The following is a 24,604-nucleotide window of genomic DNA, read 5'->3' as shown; positions in this document are numbered from 1 at the left end:
GTTAAACTATACATAAAGCTGCTTTATTCAGCATTGTTCTTCCATATCTGCCCTGTGTGGCCTTGCTTAGTTTCAGGCAGTCTGATTCTGCAGTATATTGTTGCAGATCCTCAGCATAACTGCTGTGTGTGCCTCCAGGCGGGGGGGGCCAAGGACACTTGGCCCTGGTACGCAGAGCTGCTGCGAGTGCCTCTGGGGGGAGGCAATGACACTTGGGCCTAGTGCGAGGGGGCTTCATCAACACTCATGGTCTTCCATCCCCTCGAGTTACCTAGTGGCCATGCCCCAGTGTCCCCAACACTGTTAGTATTCCTATCAGTACTTGACCGACATTTTAGTACTAGTTAGTTTTTTTGGCAAGTGCACTGTGCAGAATAGGGGTTACTGTGGATCTCTAATGAAGCTAAAAGATCAGTTAATGCAAAACCATTGCAATACAGCCAAAAAAGAAAGAAATGCCAAGATTGCTCATGCCAATAAACGTGCTGGATGTGGCTGAAAAGCAGGAATTCTCACTGGATTCTCAAATAATATTAGGTTTCAGAGTAGCAGCCGTGTTAGTCTGTACTGGCAAAAAGAAAAGGAGGACTTGTGGCACCTTAGAGACTAACCAATTTATTTGAGCAATTTATTGGTTAGTCTCTAAGGTGCCACAAGTCCTCATTTTCTTTTTTCAAATAATATTGTGCATGCACTCACTCTCCTACAAGTAACATTCCTGTATGTCTTATGCATGGTCTGTTGCATAACTTGTGTCAACACCAAATTTGTCACCCACTAAGATAAGCACCATTACAGCAACAAAATAACACCATCTCCTGAGCAACAGCAAGCCATAGCAAACCTACTTTTGGTAGACAATGTGAGTGTAGACACTGCATGGGTTTTTAATGACTTTTTCCTGACTGCTCACTTTGAGCACACCTAGCAGCTCACCTTTGTGGCATGCATCTGACCATGCCAGCTCCATGCACTCTCAGACCGAGCTACTGGACGCAGGCCTGCCTGGAGCAGGCATGATGCCATGGACCTCCTCACGTGGTGGGGAGGAAAGGCTGTGCAAGCATAGCTGGAGAAACAATCAACATCTAGGTGGAGATGGCACAGGGGATGCTGCAATGGGAACACACGAGATGGAACAGCAGTGCCACATAAAAGCAAAGGAACCTCACCAGACCTACCACAAGGTGAAAAGAAAGGAGTCAGAAATCAGATGTTGCCCCTCAGACGGGCAGCTTTTACAATGAAATGCATGCCATACTTGGCAATGGACACCCCCCTCGCCCCCCCCCAGCACCCTGCAGGCAACTGTAGACGCTTTTTGGAGGAACCCATTGTGGAGACTCCTGCTGTGGACAGTGAGGAGGAAGATGATGTGGCCAGGGACTCCAACCATGCTGCAAGCCAAGAACTATTGCAACTCTGCCAGAGTCGAGCTAATCTTGCCAGATTAGCAGACGTGCCCACTCATGAAGGGGAAGTGAGCTTGGGTAAGTGTGTAAATGCATTATTCCTTTCAGTGTGGGGGGGTTTTTTTGCTTTGTTTCCCTGAAACCTCATCTTTCTGTCCCTTCCCCACCCCCGAACAACCCTCCTCCTCATTTAAAAATTGCACCCATTCCATCCGCAAGCTTAGAGGAAAAAGGGTTTTGAGTTTGGTTTGCTGGTATAATGTCACAAAATAAAAGGCTAGGGAATAAATTCAGAGAGTAGTAGGAGAGTCCATTCACAGATCAGTGGCCTGTACTCAGGTAGAGGTGGAACAGAGGTAGTCAGCATCTGCTTTTAACTTCTTTTGCTTGTTGCACTAGGTGGTAGGGGCCATGCAGAGTAGTTTGCCTATCTGAATAGGAATGTTCCCATTGCCTTGAGAGCTCCATAGAGAACTCTCAAGATTTCTAAGACAGCAGTGTGTTTTGTGTTTTTTTTTTTTTTGGCACTGCAATGGAACACTTGCCCATGCCACTCTGCAATGGGTTAGGCTGGCACCATTGCAGAAAACAGGATAGTGGCATGTGGGCCTGGGGCCTACAGGACCCCAGCTAGAGTCTCTGTGCCTTTGCCACCCTCAGGACTGAGGGGCAAAAATCACCAGTGTCTGTGAAAATAATGCCTGTATTCACTGCACTTTCCCTCTACCCACACCCAGGAAAGGACATGGAACTGTTATAGCTTCCATATAACAGAACCCCCCCCCCTCCCCTCCTCTCTGCTAGGCTGGACTCACCATGGTTTGAGCTGCAGAGCAGCACTGTAGCAAGAGGTTTCAAACCTAGTGACAAGTATTAAAATTATTTGTGGGAATAAGGGCATTTTGAGACTTATTTTCCTCTGTTCCCTCCTGACAGTCAGTCTAATAGTGCATCTGTCTAGTTTAATCAATAACTTCTGGCATGCTGGCCTTGAGTAGTGCTACCTCCATGCCTGCTGAATGCCTCGCCCTGACCCCTGACCGGGAGGAGAGAGGCAAGAACTAGGGAGGATTTGTTCTGTAAGATCTTCCCATACTCTGGCCTCAGACCAGGAGCATGGGGCTGGGAGGGCCATCTGAACTCATTCATAGAGAATGACTGAGAACAGGGGGAGTGGCTGCTGCAGGAGAGGCAGAAGGACTGAGAGGCACACTGGGAAATGCACCAGGGTGTAACAGGTTTACTCAGGCAACAAACTGAAATACTGCAGAGCTGCTTTGACCTACATACCCAAAGATCCTAGACTCAGGAGCCTTTCCAACATATTTCCCGGCGGGGGGGGAGTGATGATGAGCTCCCTGGATCCCCCAGTCCATCATGTACTCCCTTTTCTCTGCAGTTGGCAGCCTTTGGGTAAGCTCCCTGTGGGCGACCACCAACAAACCAGGGGTTGGCTCCTGTTCTTCCCTTCACTGTGCAGGAGGCGAGGGTCTGGCTGAAACAAGGACCAGTCTCTGAGGTAGCCCCTAGAGTCAGCTCCAAGTGCTCAGGTCTGAATCTATTTCTCCTTTGTGGGATTTACCATCTTCCCAGGACATATTGCTTCACCATCGGTCAGGGCAGCTTCAGGAGGGGTACATCTCAGGGCTGTCTTCTCAGCTGCCAGTAGTTCCTGGGAAGAACAACCCTCTTCCTGTCCTGTGGTAAGTTCCCCCCTTTTAAGCCCCAGCCCCTTCCCCTTCAGGCTGAGTAAGCCTTGCAGGTGCATCTCATTAACATGGAACAGGCCCAGGGGAGCTCATTAGCCTCCTCCTATCCCAAGGTGAGGGCGTGTCCCTTCACATACCCCCCCCCCCCCCCAACTTGGCACTGCAGAGTCCACACCACTCCACACCAAACAGGAGAATAGCTACACATACACCGACTTATAAAAATCACAGGTCGCTGTGTGTGTGTGTGTGTGTGTGTACATATAACCTACAATACTATAGTAGGTTTTAATACATGGACATAAATGTTCACTGCTTGCTTCCATTTTCACTTGGGATTTTAAAGTGTGGTTCACCTGTTACAGGGCTGATAAAAGTTGTTTGTCTAACTGTGTGTCACACTTTAATTTTGTTCCCTACTTTGCACACAATCAAGTTCTATTTTTGGGAACTGGAGTCTGTAGTGCTTAGTGTCCTCTAATAGAGAATTCAGTAGTCCCCGAACTTTTCAGGGTCACACCTCCCCTATACCTGTCTGTGCCCCCCACCCTGGACCCATGGCCCCACTTGCAGCCCTGGCTTGGGGGGCACAGACAGGGTAAAGGGGGCCAAGGCTGGGGCCACACATGGGGGAGGGGGGCCAGGAAAGGGTCCCACCATGATCCAAGCTGGGGGGGGGCAGGACCAGGAGCAGAGCCCCAGCGGGGGCCGGAGCTGCAGGGCTAGAGCAAAGCTGGGGGCAAAGCAGGGCTGGGGAGCCCACTTACAGAATTCCACAGTGCAGGGGCAAATGATCACCAAGAATTGTTGCTTGATACCAATGTTCTAGAACTAAGGGCAGTTCATTACGTGTACCAACATTTTTAGTGACATTCAAAGCTGCCATGCCAGGGTAATGGTAGACAACAGGGCAGCGATGTACTGTATAAATCTGCTCCCCTTGTTAAGTCCCAGTCCTCATGCACAGAATCCTTAACTATGGAAGTGGTGCATTACCCATCACATAGAGATCCCTGTGGTCTACCTACCAGGCCTCCAGAACACAGTAGCAGTTGCCCTAAGCAGACTCTCTTCCATCAGCACCATGAGTGGGAGCTCAACCTGGCTGGTTTTTTTATTATTTTATTTTATTTTTGCACCAATATCTGCAAAGTTTGGGGCAGCCCCATAGCAAATTTCTTTGCAATCCTAGACAACACAATGGTAAATCTTCTGCTCCTGGAGGGACTTGACCTCAATTCCTTAGGGGATGCCCTTCTAGTCGCCTGGCCCAACAGCCTCCTCTATGCCTTCCCTCCAACTCCATTTATTCCCAAGACACTGATCAAATCTCAGCAGAAGGTGAGGGTCATTCTGATTTGAGGCAAGGAGGCACTGACAGGTGTGGTATTGGGAGATACTTCACTTTTCTTAAGAGCAGGAATCATTGATGTTTTCCATTAGACCTCCAGACACAGAACTCAGGCACCATGAACCCCCCCCCCCCAAGTCCTATATCTGAACCTCAAGACCTGGCTCTTGGCTTTAGAGTTGGACTGCTCAGCAGAGCTCCACTTTGTACTTCTCAGCACTGCTTGGAAGTCTCCTAGAGTGGAGCACTCATAGTGACATATACTTGAAGAAGAAGGAGCGGTTACTTACCTTTCAGTAGAGCTCTTCAAGACGTTTTGTCCCTATGGGTGCTCCACCTCCCGCCCTCCCTCCCCTCTGCAGTGGAGTCTGCGACTCTGGAGTGACGGCGGGTTCCACTCCTCTCTGTGGCCTCGCTTTGGGGCACAAGGCTGCATGGTGCACAGGTGCAGACCTGCAGTCACTGCTAATTCAAATCTCCAAACAAGAGTGTGCAGGCACATGCATGTCCCATGGTAGAGCGCACACAGGGATAAAACACCCTGCAGAAGAACTCAAGTCACTGAAAGGTAAATACCCTCTCCTTAGGCACCTCAGTTAGTAATCTTACTTTCAAGTGCCTGAGCACCCAGCAGCTCCTGTTGACTTCAATGGGATTATTTGTGGCGTCAGGGTATCGCCCATTGGCCCTATCCTAGTTATTCTGCGCATAGTCTCCCTTTTAGCAAACTTCAGTATTATGGAAAAGTTACAACCAGCTCTGAATGGAAGCTTGTTTCATAACCTTCCTGCCCTCTTTACATGTCTGTGTTCTAAAACAGATGGCTGCCCTGCTATCATGCCACTTGGGCTATGGAACTTGTATGCTGGTAGGAGAACCCCCTTCAGGATCACAGATCTCCTTTGACCCTATGCTGCTGTTCTCTGGGCGTCAATGGAAGGAGAGTTTGATTGGAGGTAAGGAGTTAAGCGGAAGTGCAGTCCTAGTGCTCGATGTACTTGTGAAATTCCGAGTCTGAATGTTCAGTCTTGATCTTGATCTCATGGTTATGCAAGAAAAAGGTCCTGCTGCAGGAGAACAGCCAGAGATGGAAATGCAACCTTCACAGAGGAGATGGAAGCTACAAGTTGCGTAGATATTGCATAGTAAGGAACAGGGTGGATAAAAATTCTATTTTAAAAAACTGGGTTTTTTCTTAATTTAAATAAAAATCCAGTTTATTAAAACAGATTTGAAATTGTAACACAAGTAAAATTTACACTCACTAAAATAAGCAGTACATGTTTTCTGCTGAAGTTTTAAAGAAAGCCAAACCACTGAATTGGTGGAGGTCACTGGCTAAGTACCTAAAACCAGAGTGTTGAACTACTAACCCATCTTTTGACAGCAGTAACCTCTTCAGGTGCAAGGATTCTACATGCTTCAGATCCATTTATTCAACTAGTTCAGTTCAATGACTAGTTGATTCAAAGTTAAATCAACTGGGAGTTGATAAAGTAGAAAAACTAAATTTCCTCTTTATGAATAATAGCTAGTTGAGAGGATGAAATTCTGCTCCTTCTAAAATCTTGAAGGACATGGTGACTTGACAGAATCGCTTCAATTCATTAACTACAGATCTTATTTTAATCCATTTTAAATGAAAAATGTGTTTGGATAACTTTTTTTTTCTCATATACCCAGCACATTTAAGTAATACATTAAATGCTATATTTGCACACTTCTATTTGAATTAAAATTTTTCCATCCAAATAGAGCTTAACACTAATCACATTTCTTATTTACTATTTTTTTTACATTGTTCACCATCTAAGATGAAATTTAAAATTGAAGACTCAGTGTATGTTAAGCTAAATAGGTATAGCTGTTTACACTAAATTTGGTACTACTTTTGCTAAAGGTTACATTGAGTTGCAACAGAGTATCCACTTTTGTGACTTTTCCCAAAACAAATGAACAGAATTAAAATTTAGTATTTAAATCAGCAATTTTTAAATCGGTCCAGCCTGGTGCTACTCATTTCATGAGCAAGAATTCTGGAAATAAAACAAAGGGTCAAACTGAGTCCTCAAAGTCTGACTTCATTATAGCTCTTTAGTGTTTGTGGTGCTGCTCTGAGCACTGAATGCCAATGTGTCATTGTGTTTACAGTAACAATTCTGCTTCACATCCGCAGCTAAAGCAATCTTCATATTATGAACATGACTTTTCTTACCCATTCTGAGAAAATAAATCATGCATGTCACATTCTACTGATAAGCTTTTTTTTTTTAAGGGTGGAAGTTGAAGGACTCTCTCCCTAAACTGGTGTCTGATTACATGAACAAGAAGTTTAACCCACACTTTGCCTTTTGATAAAATCAATGAAGGATTCAAACTGCTGTGGGCAGGGAAAAGGTGAGATTTTATTTATTCATCTAAATGATTTCTTGAGTCTGATATAGGAATTTCCAGAGATTCTACCATTTCTTGACCAGTTTTTGTAGAACATAAAGGCCACATGAGGTCAGGCCAAAGATCTACCTAGACCAGTATCCTGTCTTCTGTTCATTCCCTCTGGGGCACCTGGCATTGGCATTCAGAACAGGTAAAATCAAGTGATCCATCCCATCCATCTGGCTTGTGATAAGAGATGGATTCAAAATGGAAACTGATCCAGACAGTTTCCCACAAACTTTTCAAAATGTTTGTATCTGAAGCTTGTGTTGACCTGTATAAGGATTTAAAACAAGAACCCTGAATCTAGTCACTCCTGAAACTTGAAGAAACCCAAGATCGGGATCTGAACCTCATGACTAAGGTTCAATCTGTCATATAAAATAGACAGTGGCCTGTCACTGAGAATTCTGAGTGCTTGGAAACTGAATCAGGAAACTTAAGAGTCTAAATACTTAATTTAGGTGCCTAACTTTACGCACTTAAGTCTGAACATTTGGCAAGACAATACACATTATCCTTATTCGCTGGACAAGGGTTACTTCTGTCTCTGGTCAGTTTACGTGTTGCATAGCCAACAGAATGGAATTGTGAAAATAATTGAAGGAGAATGGGCTTGTTGTAATAAATATCCAATGTCTGCATATGGACAATTGTTCGTTCTGGATATATAGAGCATTATTTGTGTACCAAAGTCCATCTTGATGTGCATGGAGCATTGTTTGGCAAACAGGTTTGTTCTTCCATTTTTCATTTCAGTATTAACACATCCTATTTTAAGCCCCTGAATGATGAAACGCTGTACAGCTCACACCCCACTCTCCAGAATCCTCTGACTCCTTCCCATTAGTTAACACTTTAATTAGTGTTGTTGGGTTTTTGGTTTTTTTTTTACAATCTTTGCTTCTAGATCTGTATAAACCAGGCCTCTCTCAACCTGGAAACATCTGATGAGATTTAGGAGATTTAGTGTCAGAATTTAGGGAGCTGTGTGTGTGCCAACCTGCCAAAAGGTAGGTACCTCAGAGATTTTAATGGTGGAAACTTAGTAGCTGTCTAACCTTGTAGGTATCTGAACCAGGGTTTTGTGAAAGCCAGTGGCATCTAAATATTGGACTTGGGGACCTAACTGCCACTTTGAGTGCCTAAGTGGGCAAAGAGGAACATGGGGTGCTGGAAGGATGGGGTAGGAGACAGGATAGTGATAAGGAGAGGAGAATGGAAAGCAATTGAATTCCCCATCCTGGGCCTTAGGAAATGGATAATAGACACCTTTTTGTGTACCTAGCAACTATTTAAGGTCGCATTTTTGACCCCAAACTGTTCCCTTACAAACGAGGGGCACACAACTTTACTCTGAAGTCTCAGCAATCGTAAGGCAAGTGAGAAACAATATGATTTATTGCTGTGGTATCATGATTTTTAAGCCAATCACATTTTTAGTCTCCTGGTTTTTGGCAGATTGGGGTTGGCAATACTGGGCAGCTGATGAGTCATACGTTAACTGTCTTGATCCTAATAAATCAGTTTGGATTTCAGTGTCTCTCTTGAAGGTCACGGGGAGGGTGCCTTGATTTGTCGTCATTGCATTCTGTGGTGGAAATCTTTTGTTTGCTTATTTTGTTCAAGGGCAGTTCTCTTCCAATACCTAAATTCCTGAAACTCATTACTACAAGTCTGTAACAGCCAGCAACACTGCAAGGGGGAAAAACTTCTAATAAAAACCTCTCTAGTGTATGGGAGCAGAAGCAGCTAAAGCAGGGTCCTTTGGAAACCTTTCTAGAGTTTTGACTGGACTTTCTCTGCCCTGTGCTGACTGGCTGTTTGTTTCAATCCTCCATCTCTGTCTGTGGAAGCCTATGAGTGGGATAATGTCCCTTGAGAAACCATGAGAAATAGCTGCCAGTTGGGTCCAAATAATTAACAAATTAGGAGAAACAGGAGGCTTATGTGTGGGGTGGTGCTTTTGGAGGAGTTGGGTTCTTTACTTTTGCAAAATCCTGTTTTAAACAGGGTGTTCTTATGAGGAGTTTTTAGAGAGTAAAATCTCAGAGGCAGCATTGTTATCTATTGGCTTATCTTGTAACTGCTACCAGCTATAATGCTTCTTCCTAAACTCCTTGGCACTAGTCATGGTGGTAAGCATTATGCGCTGTACTGTTTGTAAAATCAGGCCCTATGTGTCTTAAACTTTGTGTGCAAAATAATTATCTTCAGGTGAGAGACCAGCTCACAACACATTCACAACACCTAGTATGAAAATGCAGCAGCTAGCAAGCTATTAGTTTGTTATAATTACAGCCCAACCAATGAAACTGTTTGATTTTTCTTGCTCCAAGTAAAATGGGAGGGGGGAGTTACCAAAGAGATAAATGTGCTCTTAATTACCCAGCCTCTTTGTTGCACTACTAATAAAATACTTGAAGTACTTTAAGCAAATAAAATACAAATTATTGTAACATCTGCTGTGTACTAATTGCTGTTTATGTAACACCTGCAGTTGGAAGGATAGGCATAGAGTTGGCCAACTTGCACATGGCTAAGGACAGCATTCTACGTCCCTTTTGTCTGTCTCGTTCTCCTGGGCTGGGTCAAGCCCCAGCCCAACTTAGAGCATGCTCAGGACTACTATAACTTATATTGGCAGATAATCACTTGGAGGCTGTTACATCAGCCAGTGATCCTAGACACACTTTGGCCACTTCCCGTACACCCTACCCATGATAATTTTACCATACCCCCTCACCTCCGCAATCTAATCAACCAGTCTAAGTTATAGCAGCCCTGAGGCTGCTATAAGGTGTGCTAGCAGCTGACTCAGCCCCTAGCAGCCCTAGGGATTGGGAGAGCACAAAGTGATACAGTTTTCCTGTCCATTAAGTATTGATTCGCTGATATACTCATACTCCATGGGAGTACAGCTTCCTGTACAAAGTTTTAAACAAGAACTACAAACAGCTATTACAAAAATCACCAGAATTAAGATTGCATTGTGAGAAGAGTGGAATATATGCATTCCATAGAAAGATGATTTGCAATCCATTACAATATCATCCTGTGGGGCAAGAATATTTGTGAAGTTGACTTTTTAAGTGAGGTCTGATATGATTCAGTGTAAGGATGTTCTCTGTGCCACAAGGTTCAAAAGTCTGAGCACAGGATCCAGAATAAAGCCCGTGGGTGCCTTCGGACAGTGTGATATACATAACCTTGATGAGAAAATATATTTACACAGCCCTGATCAGAGCATTGCTGTATCTTTTTCCAAATAGACAACTGTTACCATCCATCAGCGCTTTCTAAAAATAAATCCAAAGAGCGAACATGCAATGTTACTGCCACAGATGTCGCCATTGCAAAACTATTCATGGTGAAGAGGAGTGGGTAGACTGTGAAGGAAATGGGCCTATCTAGGGAAGCCTAGTCTATAAACTTCAGTGTTGTTGCTCTGAAAACTCTTAATCTAAACTGTACTTAAGGTAGAGAAACATTAATAGAATAGAAGATAGCTTTGATAATCAGAGGTAAGCCTTACTTGGTGAAATAAATGATTAATTCCCTAATTCTTTGCCAGTAAAAAGCCCAGAATGTTTTAAGAAATGGTGAGAGAATGAAATATGGAGAAGTGAAAATGTGGAAGAAAAAGATTTCAATAGTTCATATTAGGTCATTGATCACATACAGGGGACTTGAGGAACTTAGCTCATTTGTGCCCTTTAACCAATACCCCAAATGAGGTGGGGCCGAAACCACATCTGTAGAGTCATCTGTTAAATGCCATGTTTTCTGTAGTTTTAGAGCAGGTCTGGTGACATATATTATTACAGAATGATCAGTAAGAGAGGGGACTTGCCAGAATGACCAAAGGTCACACTCACCCACCTCGACCGAGATTGGACCAGAGTATGAGACTTGTGATCCCCTTTATTGCTTAGAACATCTCCCGGGAGGTATCATGGAACAAGCTAGAATCACAATATGGACTTGCATGGCCCAGCGGATGAGGGAGAATAGTACCTGTAAAAATGTGCCAGGGGGGTGCTAATTAATGTTGGGGGGGGGTCAGTGCTTGGGAGGGGTGCGGGCTTGACTGCCATGCAATGTACTGGTGAATGACAGATGAACAATGAATTGGGAGGTGAGAATCACAGTATGGGTTCACATAAGGAACTTACTTGAATTGCTGTACCTAACTTCACAGAAGAATAGTGTTTGCTCAGTAATGTATAATTGCTCCTGATTATGGTTTTAGCTTTATTATCTCAAATCATGATTGTTTGATATGATGCAGTGATACCAATAAACTTTCTTGATGACATAAAAGGCTTTATTTGTAAACATACTAAAACGATCCAACCGTCACCCATTGCTAGGCAGGCCAGATGCCATTACGACACCCCCAAGCAAGCAACAGAAGAAAATTTCCAAAACAAAAGTGCAGGAAACACCGCAAACCCCCTACTGCTGCATGTCACCTGACCCCATGTTCTCCTTTCCCTGTTTTCTGCACACTGGGTCCTTGGGAAGGAGGCTGGAGGTAGCCACAGGAAAGAGGTTCCAGAAGGAAAGCTGTCTGAGCTTTAGTTGCGCTGCCCAGCTGCTCATAGGGTCTGAATGCATAGGCCACCCCAACATGGAGTTGACCAAGCAACTTCTGGACTGAAGATATGTTGCAGGGGGGCCAAGCCGTGGTGTGGGGAAGGCGGCAGGAGCTAGTGCTTTTCCAGCCATGACAGAGATGAGTTGCTGAAACAGTTCTCTTTGTTGAGCTCTGTCCTCTTCCTCCCTTAGCTGCCATTCCTGTTCCAGGAACTGCACTGCAAGTACCGGCTCCCTCGCTGAAACCCTGTCCTCCAGCTGTGCGGCGAGCCTCAGCCTTTCCTCCAGCCTCCAGCATGCCACTGCTCCAGTCTTACATCCCTCTGTTTCTGGTACTGGACCTGCTTGTCTGCTCTCTCCAGAACTTGGAGCATAACTTCATCATGGTAATGCTTCCTCTTGGAAAGGTCTGTGAAGGTACATTGAGCCAGGGCTCAAGTTCTGGATGTACAGCAGCCAGTGGAGGTGGGACAAGAAAGAGACGGAGTCAGAAACTTACCAAGCTCAGGGGCAACGTCTATCTCCTCGGGGTTTGCTGCAGGCTTGGCAGCAGGGTGTTCCTCAGGGTCCATGGGGGGGGCATCAAACAGCTCTTCCCAGTACGGACCCAGAATTTGCTGTTTTTGATGCTGTTCCAGAAGTTGCTCTGGGACCAGTTTCAGAAACAGAGTCACTCAGCGCCTGCTGCTGGTTCCCACCAGTCCCCACGCTGGATTCCGATAGAGGACATAGACCAGGTCATCGTGCACCACAGTTGGCTCCGTGCCCGGCACCCAGCCAACTCCTCCTAAAACAAGAATGAGGTTTTTCAGTTACCCAAGGTGCGGTTCTCGTCTCTGGTCTTCTGGTACTCGCTATTGATCTGCTCCCTGCACTGGTCACTGCTCTGGAAGATTTATATGTTTAAAATATTCCCAAAATACTTTTTTTCACTCCAGTTTCACAAGGAGGAAATATGACTGTATGTAAATATCTGGAAAAAAATCTTTTTGAAAAACCAGTTCACCAAAGCCATTCTTAAAATATATTTCACGACTACGTTATAATTCCTACTCCATCTGTGAAAATACCATTTTTGTACTACATTTGTGATGATCTTGTGTTGACCCCCCAACTCAAAATAAATTATTGTAATTAGAACCAATCACTACAATAAAAGTGGCAGACTTGTTAATTAACAGACTGTACATTTTAAATTCTGCATATTGGGCCAAATCTGGAGGCCAGGTTATTCAGCCTTGAGGGGCATATGTTCAGCATCAGGCTGTGTAAGTTCTTTGCACTCTGGGTATGCTGAATAAAATCAGTGGAGGGGTAATACACTCACTCTCTGGGCTGGAATCTATCTGCTACAAAGTCTCCAGGATTTTGTACCCTGGAGACTTATCCTCCAGGACTCACACTAAGAACAACAGCTTGTCTCACATAGACCAGTAGCTGTCCATTTACATGATAAGTTGCTCACACCCCCGCTGGGATAGATTCAGATTAGTGGAAATGAGGTATTAACTCTCTGAGCCATCTAGTCCCTTTTGATAAAGTAGTTTACAATAAAGCATTTCATTAAAGTACTTTTTTCTCTCAGTACCTATTCCATTCCATTTCACCTCCATATTCTCTTTTGAATACATACATGCTTTAATTATTAAACATCTCACTCTGGTACTATCCCACAGGGACAAGAGGCAGCCATCAGTCGCTAATGCCAAAATTTGCCTTTCTTGTGCTTACCTTGCCTCACTCCCAGTGTTGAAGCCTATTCTGTGCTGTACTGATCAGGCCAGAAGACAGGATCTTTAACTTGGATTGTGGAATTTACTCATGGCCTTCTATTACTGTACATCAGTAAACTTTTTTTCTTTTTTTTTTTTTTAAAGCAATGAGATCTGCTTCCTTAACACAGATAATACAGCTAGAGGAAATTGTTAAATATGTGTAAATACAGTACTTTTTTGTCCAAAATGAATGCTTAAAGAAAACTAAAATATGCTACAGCAAAAAGCCCGGTCGTTGACACTGTGTTTTTGCTTGGCCACGTTATGGTGATCAGATTGAATGTGTCCACATATCTCTTAAGCCAATGTCGACATGTCAGTTGCACAACAGTACTGTCTAGCTTTATTTTACCTTTTTTATGGTCAACAGTGCCTCACAATGAATGGAGCTGCCCTGCGCTCTAATTAACTAGCCACACTCACTTCTACAGAGCAATGTCTAGAGAAGAATACATAGCTAACCATGCAGGGGATCACACTTATCCCAGGTCTCCTCAGACACATCCATTTGTTGCCTATATCTGGCCCACCTTTTACCCTTCAGTTAGAGGAGTAGGAATGTGGGTGGTTTGGGACTTACGTTTATCTACCTTTGCTCACCCTGGTGCTGAGGCACAAAAACTATCATACGTATTGTATAAGAGCTAACAGGACCAAGACCAGCATGTGTTTTTAAGTGTCTGTTTCACTTATGTTTTTATATAGCACCAATCACCAGGGTATCTAAGACTTGAAATTAATTCAGGCAGAATCAGAGATTCACGTCGCAAACTCTTGAGCTCAGAGATATCATAGAGTGTTTTCCTGGTGCACTATGATCCACTGAATTAGGTAACTCTATTTTATTAATATATCATTTTCTTATACAATGCCTGATTCTGGTTTCAGTTACACTGATGTAAAATGGGAGTAATTTCACTGAAGTTAATGGAGTTACACTATTGTAAAAACGGTGAGAGATCAGAATTAGGCCCATAATACTTAATCCCCTGTTCCCCCTTTTCTGTAATTTTTCATAACAATATACGGAAGAGCGCATTAAAAAGGCAATTGCTTATTGTTAATGTGATGATAATGCAGAAGGCATATTGTTCAGCTATGATGTCTATTCTGGGAAACGTTAGCTGTAACTACGAGAAGAATGACAAAGAACATTGTCTAAAATGTATTTCCCGCACAGATATTTAGCTTCTGCTTCAGCTAAAGCAAGTCACAGTTATTAGGATGGACAATGCATAAGGAAATGTTGAAATAAGACTGTATTTGAAAGTCATAAGGAAATCCATGGAAAGTATAAAGCTATACTGCATGTAGGACCAGCCGTGTAAGAGAGACAGTAAGGATTAAAGGGTGGATTCTGCAAGGCACTGTGCCTCCCTCAGTGCTGCCGCCTAAACAGGCCCATTTGGGGAACCAAAGACAGAGAGACAGCAACCCACCCACAAGGAAACTAACAAACGTGCATCTTCTAAAAAGCAAGAGTGCCATTTAGGGCATTACATAATCACTTGTTCCCTGCAGTGACCTAAAACACTTCACAACAAACTCATCCATATCCTCAAAGGGGTGGCATTTTGCACATGTAACTCAGACAGAATTCTTCCAGAATTAGAGTCAGTAAGCCTGGTGAAGTTCACTATTCCACTGCCCTAAAAAGACCCATGCAAGACGACACTGTGGCACAGTGGGATTCTGTACAGACATAGGGCTCCTGCCCCATGGTTTTCTTTACTGGACTGGGACCCATAAATTTATTTTTGCTTTGCCTTTACTTGTGAGTATAAAAGGGGGATTTCCTAATGACATCCTTTTTTTCTCCTCATTTCCTTTCCCCTCCATTAAGTTTTACAACTGTGAGATTAACATTTTACAAAGGGAAAGAGAAAGAGAAGCCTAGCAACCAGTAAGTAAGTCAGCAGAGATGTATTATATATAGTTTTTCTATTAGCAATCATCGCAGTTTTATTTTTTTGAATAATCCCATTGCACCTACAAGTTTACTGCAAATGTGTTTCTTTCAGGTAATATTGTTTAAAGATGAATAAAGCCACAATGAAAAGGGAAAATCCTGAGAAAACAGTAAAAAAGCTATTTGAGTTTTATGTCAGGCAATCGACACCAAAATTAACTTCTGAAGGACGGGGACAGCAACTATTATAAGGGTTGCTGAGCAGCAGGTAGTTTACAAAATTGAACTTGTGCCCATGAAGTCTTATGGTTTATTTCTTTGGGACCAGTGTAAGAGCAGTTGGTGACCAGCTGTGGTCTAGTGGTTCTCTCCTGGATCTGGAACAGAGATTCCTCTAACTTGTAGAAAAATCAGGGTGGTAGCTTAACTTGCTATATTGCAGTGCACCCAGGAGGATTTTTATTTTACAAAACTACAAGGAATATAATATCGCATTAGAAATAAACCCAAGCCATTGTTCTGGATCTGGATTCTAGTTCACAGCTTAAAAAAAAACCAAAACAACCTCTCTCGTTAATGGTCTGAAACCTATCAACCTGAATATTGCCAGTTTGAATTTGGATCTGGATTTCATACCCCAGAGTTCTGCAGTGTTCAGCTCTGGGTGCTTGATATGGCCTGTTTTGGAAATAGGAAGTCACAGACTCTGCACTTGGGCTGGATTATACAGTGCGGGTGACAGGATATCATACTGTAAACTCCTGGTTAGGGACTCTACAGTACCTTTCAGGGTAGGTGTAGGATTTTTGTTGTTGTTATGGAACTATTATAGGTGCTCTCTGTACTTGGCTTGAATTTTCATAAGTTTCCTTTTAATTCTACTGCGGGATAGTTTTCTCCCAGAAAACGGAGCAAGAAATACTATTAATTAGTATAATTTATTTCTTTTATAATACACTTAGAGGCCACAACTAAGATCAGGAGCCCATTTGTGCTCGGTGCTTTACACGAACCTAATAAGCACACCCACTATCACAGTAACTTTGAAATACAAGATGAGAAACGTATACTGAGACCATGGTACACTCTGAATTTGTTAAACCTTGCAGTGTATGGTTGCTATGTAGTTAGGAGAGATTACTCATGTATTATGTATGTTTCAGAACTTCACAGATGTCATTTGCAAGCTATTCTTACATTTCCTGTTAAATATTATATCGGAGATGTATTTGAAATCATATTTCCATGATACAATGGTATCAGTTTTCTCATTATTTGCCACTTTAGGCAAGGTTTATTGTCTCTATTAGTTCTAGATATGAAGGGACAAATGTGAAGTCACACTATTTAATGACAGATAAGCAGAACATCTTAAAAACAATCCTTACTATAAAAGATTGAAAACAATTGCTTAAAATCAAACTGCAGCCAATTTATTGTATGAAATAAACCTAGCAACATATTCTGCATGAATGCGAAAGAAAGAAAGAAAGAAAGAAAGAAAGAAAGAAAGAAAGAAAGAAAGAAAGAAAGAAAGAAAGAAAGAAAGAAAGAAAGAAAGAAAGAAAGAAAGAACAAGAAGCCATGAGCTGAGAATAGGTTCCCTCCTATTAAGCGATCATAAACTTTATTCTGATTATAAATCTGGCCCCAGTTCTCCTTTCATTGAAGTCAATGGCAAAATGGAGCCCTTAATTAATAAAGCAATGCTTACCCATCAAAGAAAGAAAGAAAGAACAAGAAACCATGAGCTGAGAATAGGTTCCCTCCTATTAAGCGATCATAAACTTTATTCTGATTATAAATCTGGCCCCAGTTCTCCTTTCATTGAAGTCAATGGCAAAATGGAGCCCTTAATTAATAAAGTAATGCTTACCCATCCTCCCATCCAGAAACTTGGGGTACTGTACAACATTATTAAAATATTTGTCTCTAGCTGCATCTGGGTAATAAATAATCCTTTGCTCTTTTAGAGCATCTTCCATCTAAGAATCTCAAAATGCTTTACAAAAACTAATTAAATAAGTCTCACAAGGCATCTCTTTGAAGCTGATATGTAGGTAGGTAAATATTATTAGCTCATCTAATTTAACAGTTGGGAACCTGAAGTTCGGAGATATTTATGCTTGACCAAAGTCATACAGGAAGTCCGTAGCTGAGCCTGGAATCGCATCCAGCTCTTCTGGCTCCCAGACTTCTGTCTTAACAGCAAGACCATCCTGCCTCCCCAAGAACTCACTTAGGTTTGAATCCTACAGCTACTGAATCCTACACATCTGGAGTACTGTGTCCAGTTTTGGGCCCCACACTTCAAGAAGGATGTGGATAAATTGGAGAGAGTCCAGCGAAGGGCAACAAAAACGATTAGGGGTCTGGAACACATGAGTTATGAGGAGAGGCTGAGGGAGCTGGGATTGTTTAGCCTGCAGAAGAGAAGAATGAGGGGGGATTTGATAGCTGCTTTCAACTACCTGAAAGGGGGTTCCAAAGAGGATGGCTCTAGACTGTTCTCAATGGTAGCAGATGACAGAACGAGGAGTAATGGTCTCAAGTTGCAGTGGGGGAGGTTTAGATTGGATATTAGGAAAAACTTTTTCACTAAGAGGGTGGTGAAACACTGGAATGCGTTACCTAGGGAGGTGGTAGAATCTCCTTCCTTAGAGGTTTTTAAGGTCAGGCTTGACAAAGCCCTGGCTGGGATGATTTAACTGGGAATTGGTCCTGCTTCGAGCAGGGGGTTGGACTAGATGACCTTCTGGGGTCCCTTCCAACCCTGATATTCTATGATTCTATGAGCAGTACTGTACTTAAAGTTAAGCACATGATTAAGCTGGATCAGGACCAGATGCTCAGCCTCTTGCGGGATCAAGCTCCTATTGGTTTAGTTGTTAGTAAATAGTGACGTTGTAAGAACATGAAAAAATGGTGTCCACGCAGCTGACAGAGATTGCCTATCAGAATTAGTTAATACCCATTCTTACAGAGTAATTCTCACAACTTGCTAGAAGAAATCATTTTTAAAATATACAATATCATCTGATGATATGAAGGGACAACAGCGCAGGCACCAAAATATGGCATGGAGTGGGAAAGAATCAGTTACTCACTTCTCGTAACTGTTGTTCTCCAGTTGTGTTGCACATGTCCATTATACTAGGTGAGCATGCACTTCATGCATCAGTACTGGAAAGATTTCCCTAGCTGTACCCTAGACTCAGAGGCATCCCTCATGCTCCAAGCTGAGAATATGAAGGGTGGAGACATCCCACCCATCCTTCAATTCCTGCCTACCAGAATCTTAGATGATAGACTCCCTTGTGCTGGGGACGGAAGGCAGGTCGTGTAATGCAGTGGTTCTCAAACAGGGGTATGTTTCCCCTGGGGATACAAGGAGGCCTTCTAGGGGATACATCAACTCATCTAGATATTTCCCTAGTTTTACAACAGGCTACATAAAAAGCACTAGCAAAGTCAGTACAAACTAAAATGTCGTACAGACAATGACTTGTTTATACTGCTCTGTAGACTATACACTGAAATGTAAGTACAATATTTATATTCCAATTGATTTATTTTATAATTATATGGTAAAATTGAGAAAGTGAGCAACGTTTCAGTAATAGTGGGCTGTGACACTTTTGTATTTTTATGTCTGATTTTGTAAACATGTCGTTTTTTAAGTGAAGTGAAACTTGGGGTATGCAAGACAAATCAGATTCCTGAAAGGGGCACAGCAAAGTGGAAAGGTTGAGAGCCACTGGTGTAATGGACTTACGCAACACATTTTGAAGAACAGCTGTTACAAGAAGTGAGTAACCATTTCTTCTTCCTCGAGTGACTGCATATATCTATTATATTAGGTGACTCCCAGCCTGTTTTCGATGGAGGTGGAGATAGAAGCCTCATCAGACGGTAGGGTTGCCAACTTTCTACTTGCACAAAACCGAACACCCTTGCCCCGCCCCTCCTCTGAGGCCACGCTCCTGCCCTGCTCCTTCTCCAAGGCTCCGCCCCTTCTCTGAGGCCCCGCCCCTGCTCACTCCATTCCCCCTCCCTCTGTCGCTCGCTCTTCCCACTCTCACTCATTTTCACTGGACTGGGGCAGGGGGTTGGAGTGCAGGAGGGGGTGAGGGCTCCAGCTGTGGGTGCGGGCTCTGGGGTGGGGCCAAAAATTAGGAGTTCAGGACGCGGGAGATTGGCTCCAGGCTGAGGCAGTGGGTTGGGATGAGGGAGGGGGTGAGGACTCCAGCTGGGAGTGTGGGCTCTGGGATGGGGCCAGGGATGAATGGTTTGCAGCCCAAAAGGGGGCTCCAGGCTGGGGGGTGGAGCTGAAGAGTTTGGAGTATGAGAGGGGGCTCTGGGCTGAGGCAGGGGGTTGGGTTGTGGGAGGGGGTATGGCTTCCAGGGTGGGGCCAGAAATGAGGGGTTCAGGGTGCAGGAGGGGGCTCCAGGCTGGGGCAGGTGGTTGGGGTGCAGGCGGGAGGTAAGGGCTCTGGCTGGGGATGCAGGCTCTGGTGTGGGGCAGGGGATGAGGGATTTGGGGTGCAGGGAGGTGCTCTGGCCTGGTACCAAGGGGTTCAGAGGGTGGGAGGTGGATTAGATCTGGGGCAGGGGTTGGGGCACGGGATGGGGTCAGGAGTGCAGGCTCCGAGCAGCGCTTACTTCAGGCAGCTCCCGGAAGCAGCGGCATATCCCCCCTCCAGTTACTACATGGAGGCGTGGCCAGGTGGCTCTGCATGCTGCCCCGTCCGCAGGCACCACGCCCGCATCTCCCATTGGCTGCAGTTCCCAGTCAATGGGAGCTGCAGAGCCGGCGCTTGGGGCTGGGGCAGTGTGCAGTGCCCCCTGAGTGCCCCTACTTGTAGGAGCTGGAGGCGGGACATGCCACTGCTTCCGGGAACCATGCAGCACCATGGCAGGTAGGGAGCCTGCCTTAGCCCTGCTGCGCCGCTGACTAGACTTTTAACAGCCTGGTCAGCGATGATGACCGGAACCACCAGGGTCCCTTTTCAACTGGGCGTTCTGGTTGAAAACCAGACACCTGGCAACCCTATCAGAGAGGGACTGCAGGTCTGCTTTCCCCACACCCACGTCTTCCCTTGATGCAGTAATAACTGAAAGAAAAGAGGGCCTAAGGGACTCAAATATGTACCACTAACTAGAGCTAGGCTGACAACTAGCTAGAAAGGCAAGTTCACAGGAGGAATGAGCTGAAGCACATTATGTGCTGACCACCAAGCATTGATAGTGGGAAGGAACTGAAGGATGGGCAGGGGCAGCTCTGCCCTTGATAGACTTACTTGGGAGCACGAGGGACATCAGGGCACAGCATGGCTGCCCCTACATGTACTGCTGGGGAGAACTCTCTGGCCCCGGTGCACAAGGTGCGGACGCACCTAGTGTAATGGACATATCCAATCGCTCAAAGAAGAATAGACATATACATCAGTAGGGCCACTTTCACCTTACCTGTGTTCAGACCCTTATTTCCCCTTGCAGAAGCCGTTGTGATCTTTCTGCTGCCTAATATCACTTAAGTTTTGTTTTTGCACAATAAGGATCCTATTCCTGCTTTCCTTGTGCACCCCAAACTTTCACTGAGGGCCGTTGGAATCTGAGGCTTGCAATAAAAAGCAGGGTCGAGACCCTTGTTTGGGAAAAGAAATCCTAAGTGGTATTAAGTATTTTTTAAGTCAATGTGAGTTTTGGGTATGCCAAAAAAACCCAACAGGTTAGTGGACAAAGGAAGCAGTTGGTATAAACTGCTTCCTTATGCGCTAGAATGAGGCCCTGATTTGGCTGAAATCTCTAGAGCCTACTACATTATTGGAAAATAAATAATTATTAATAATACAGAACAGAGGGGATTATGCTTTCTGCCTAGAAGCTGCTTGGAGCATTCCCCATTATTAATAGTTTTCTCAATACAGATTTCTCCTGAGAAACACAAACTGTGTAGAACTATATAAAATCATGACAGGTGTGGAGAAAGTAAAGAAGGAAGTGTTATTTACTACTTCTCATAATACAAGAAGTATTGTATTCTCATAATACAAGAACTGTGAGTCACCAAATGAAATTAATAGGCAGCAGGTTTAAAATAAACAAAGGGAAGTATTTCTTCACACAATGCACAGTCAACCTGTGGAAATCTTTGCCAGAGGATGTTGTGAAGGCCAAGACTATAACAGGGTTCAAAAAAAAGAACTAGATAAGTTCATGGAGGAGAGGTCCACCAATGGCTATGAGCCAGGATGGGCAGGTATGGTGTCCATAGACTCTGTTTGCCAGGAGCTGGGAATGGGCGACCGGGGATGGATCACTTGATGACTACCTATTCTGCTCATTCCCTCTGGGGCACGTGGCATTGGCCACTGCCGGAAGACAGGATACTGGGCTAGATGGACCTTTGGTCTGACCCAGTATGGCCGTTCTTATGTTCTGTGATGTTGTGACCCAACTCCAGTTACTAACCAACTCTTTGAACATTATAGGGATTTTTAAAAAGTCACAAATTTCTTTGACATTAATCTGCAATGTCAAACACGCTGTGAGAAGCCTTCAAGGCAATGATTAAGGCCCCACATAACACTTTTTGCTTCTGATTCACTCTAGTAACACAAACACAACATAATGGTAATATCAAAAAAAACAAGTTTCACAATAGGAAATCCAAGGTATGATCTACTTATCGCCAATTGTACACAAGATCGAACCAAAAAAAAAAAAAAAAAAGCTTCAGTGGAGAGATACTAAAGGCTGTTGCTCAAGGCAAAACAAAGGAACTATGGATGGAGAGATAAGAATAGCCAATTACATGTCTGACTATGACAAGGGAAACAGCACATGCTATTTTAGTCATAAAAACAATAAGGTAATACAATAATGCAGAATGCCATTTAAATAAATAAATCTCTTTACACCGAAAGACCTAGTCTATTCACACTATTCCAATACTACCCTCAAAATATAAATCTTTCTCATGTAGTCTTAGCACACACTGCCAAGAGGTGCACAAAAACATCAAATCTTTTTGAAAATTAAAAATTTCCCCAGAAATCTTACTGAAAATGAAATTTTGCAAGTCAACAAGCCTTCCAGCCTAGCAAAACCACTAGAGCAGACAGTTTATCAGCAGGTTTGTTACAACCTATGTGCACAATAGATAAACCAACCTTTACTTATGTTCAAATAAATTGGTTAGTCTCTAAGGTGTCACAAGTCCTCCTTTTCTTTTTGCGAATACAGACTAACACGGTTGCTACTCTGAAACCAGCCTTTACTGCAACTGCTTAATTAGATTCAAAGCAAATTAGCACTATCTTTGTTCCAGAACCTGACTTCTATTTCTGTACTAACAAACCCAAATAAGGACCTCACATATTAACTCATTTAAGTTCATAATATTCATAATATTCAGAACTGACATAAGAAGTTTAATGAGACTATTCGTGACACATATAAAAGGACATGCACATCTTTGTAAATCTGGCCCCTCAGGCTACGGGAGGCAATGTATTTGCAGGTACAGAGCAAGGGAGGAAGCCAAGACTCCCCAGTTCTTTCACTGGCTTCACTACAAGCTTTCTGTGTGACCTTGGCAAAGTCACTTAACATCCTTGTCTTTTCCCCCCACTATCTGGAAAATGGGTATAATACTAAAAGACTGTAGACTAGCCCTAAGCCAATTTAACCCCAATTATCACTGTCTACATATTAGAGAGACAAGGTGGGTGAGGTAATATCTTTTATTGGACCAACTTCTGTTGATGAATGAGACTAGATTTTGAACTACACAGAGCTCTTCCTCACCAACAAAAGTTGGTCCAATAAAAGATATTACCTCACCCACCACATCTCTCTAATATCCTGTGACCAACATGTCTACAACAATACATTCTACATATGAGACTCTGAAACAAACTAACTAGCATCTCTTTATTCATTATCATATTAATGTATCTATTATTTGTATTCTAGATCAGGATGCCATTGTGTTAGGTGCTGTACATACATAGAATAAAAGTAAAAGCCCCACAGAAAGAGATAGACCTGCTCTGAAGAGCTTACTTTGCATTGTTAATCCCTGAATTTGAAAGCCCTTTACAAATGCTAAAAAGGGTGTTTTGTAAAGGGCTTTGAGATTCTCTGCTGAAAGGAGCTAAACAAATGCAGAGTATTATCATCAATAATAAAAGGTTACCACTAAGTTTGTTGAAGTCCAAAATGTAGGTTTTGGCAGTTAGAACTTCTTGGTGTATAAATGTCAAGGCTACAGGATCCAGCCCTGCTCCCATAAACTTCAATGAGAATAGGCTTGAGCCCAAACTCTCTTTCAATTAAGTCTGTACTGCGTAAATAAATCTGACTCGCTAAGTGTGTCATTAATCAAATCAATCCAGGTGACAAGTTAAAATCTATGTGGTAATTTCAGTAAAATTTGTATTGCTAGCTCTATATACAGTACAGATGACAGAGACTAAAAGAAATAATTCAAATTATTGACTTTAAAGTGAGGTGTACAACTTCACTTTACTAGTAGAGCTCCCATTGGTATTACATATTTAAGAAATTCAATGAATTGTCAGTGAGGGATTCTTTTAACACTGGATATTTGCATAATGACTACTTTTTGGAATGTTAATAGGAGATCACTTCAGAATTATTTATAAGCTCACGAAAGCTCATGCTCAAATAAATTGGTTAGTCTCTAAGGTGCCACAAGTCCTCCTTTTCTTTTTGCGAATACAGACTAACACGGCTGTTACTCTGAAACCTGTCATTATAAGAGTGGGTCTCCTGTATTAAAACAGTCTCCCAGAGTTTCACATTACTTTTAACTTATTTTTAGCAGTTTTGCTTTCACCAGCTGCAAAGTAAAGCACCAGTATATTTATCTCAAAGATCTTGTTGCCAAGCACTCTTCCCTTTCACCAGCTGCACATATATACCAAGAGGAGGCTTTCCCTTATGGACTGATCCTGCTCCCTTCAAAGTCAACAAATAATACTAAATATATCTGTGTTCTGCCATCACCAGGCAAGTCAACACAGTCCAAGCCAAGTGAAGATATATCTCTGTTCCCGTTGCTTCATATGCAGCATGAACAGCACCTTTAATATTCTGCTAGGCCATAGAAATGTATATGGGATTAATAGAAGTTCATTGCTAGTTTACCGTGGAGTTAGAAACAGTCGATTTTGTGAGCTAGAATATTTAATATTGCTCAACTAAAGCAAACAAAAGGTGGAGGAAATCATGGGAAGTACAGGGTAGGTACTGAAGTACTGAAAGGGGAGGAGAAGAGTATTGAAAAGGGAGGAGTGCTGAGGTAGGAGGGGAAAGGGGAGTGGAATGAGGGAAATGCTAGCTGCTATTTAGGGCAGTGTAGGCTGCTCCCTGGACAGACAGAC

The 24,604-nt window shown here is 43.2% G+C and overlaps 2 long non-coding RNA genes across 3 annotated transcripts in view; one reads left to right on the top strand and one right to left on the bottom strand.

The window, feature by feature from the left end:
• Positions 1–2,694: 2,694 nt before the first annotated feature.
• LOC311519412 lies at positions 2,695–12,471 on the top strand. 2 transcript variants are annotated; one of them, XR_014711268.1, is made up of 4 exons: positions 2,695–2,825; positions 5,293–5,428; positions 6,748–6,869; positions 11,700–12,471. It is a non-coding gene; the product is annotated as an uncharacterized lncRNA (long non-coding RNA). The 2 variants fall into 2 exon arrangements; XR_014711269.1 differs by having other exon boundaries at positions 2,695–3,115.
• Positions 12,176–24,604, bottom strand: part of LOC311519414 — a 38,427-nt gene continuing 25,998 nt past the window's right edge. The window contains exon 3 of the long non-coding RNA XR_014711270.1: positions 12,176–12,294. This is a non-coding gene — a long non-coding RNA (uncharacterized lncRNA). The remainder of the gene's footprint in view (positions 12,295–24,604) is intronic.

This window comes from Lepidochelys olivacea, assembly GCF_965140295.1.
Source record: "Lepidochelys olivacea isolate rLepOli2 genome assembly, chromosome: 4".
In the NCBI taxonomy this organism is placed as follows: Eukaryota; Metazoa; Chordata; order Testudines; family Cheloniidae; genus Lepidochelys; species Lepidochelys olivacea.
Note: the sequence above shows the minus strand (reverse complement) of the source record. Positions and strands in the feature narration are given on the sequence as shown.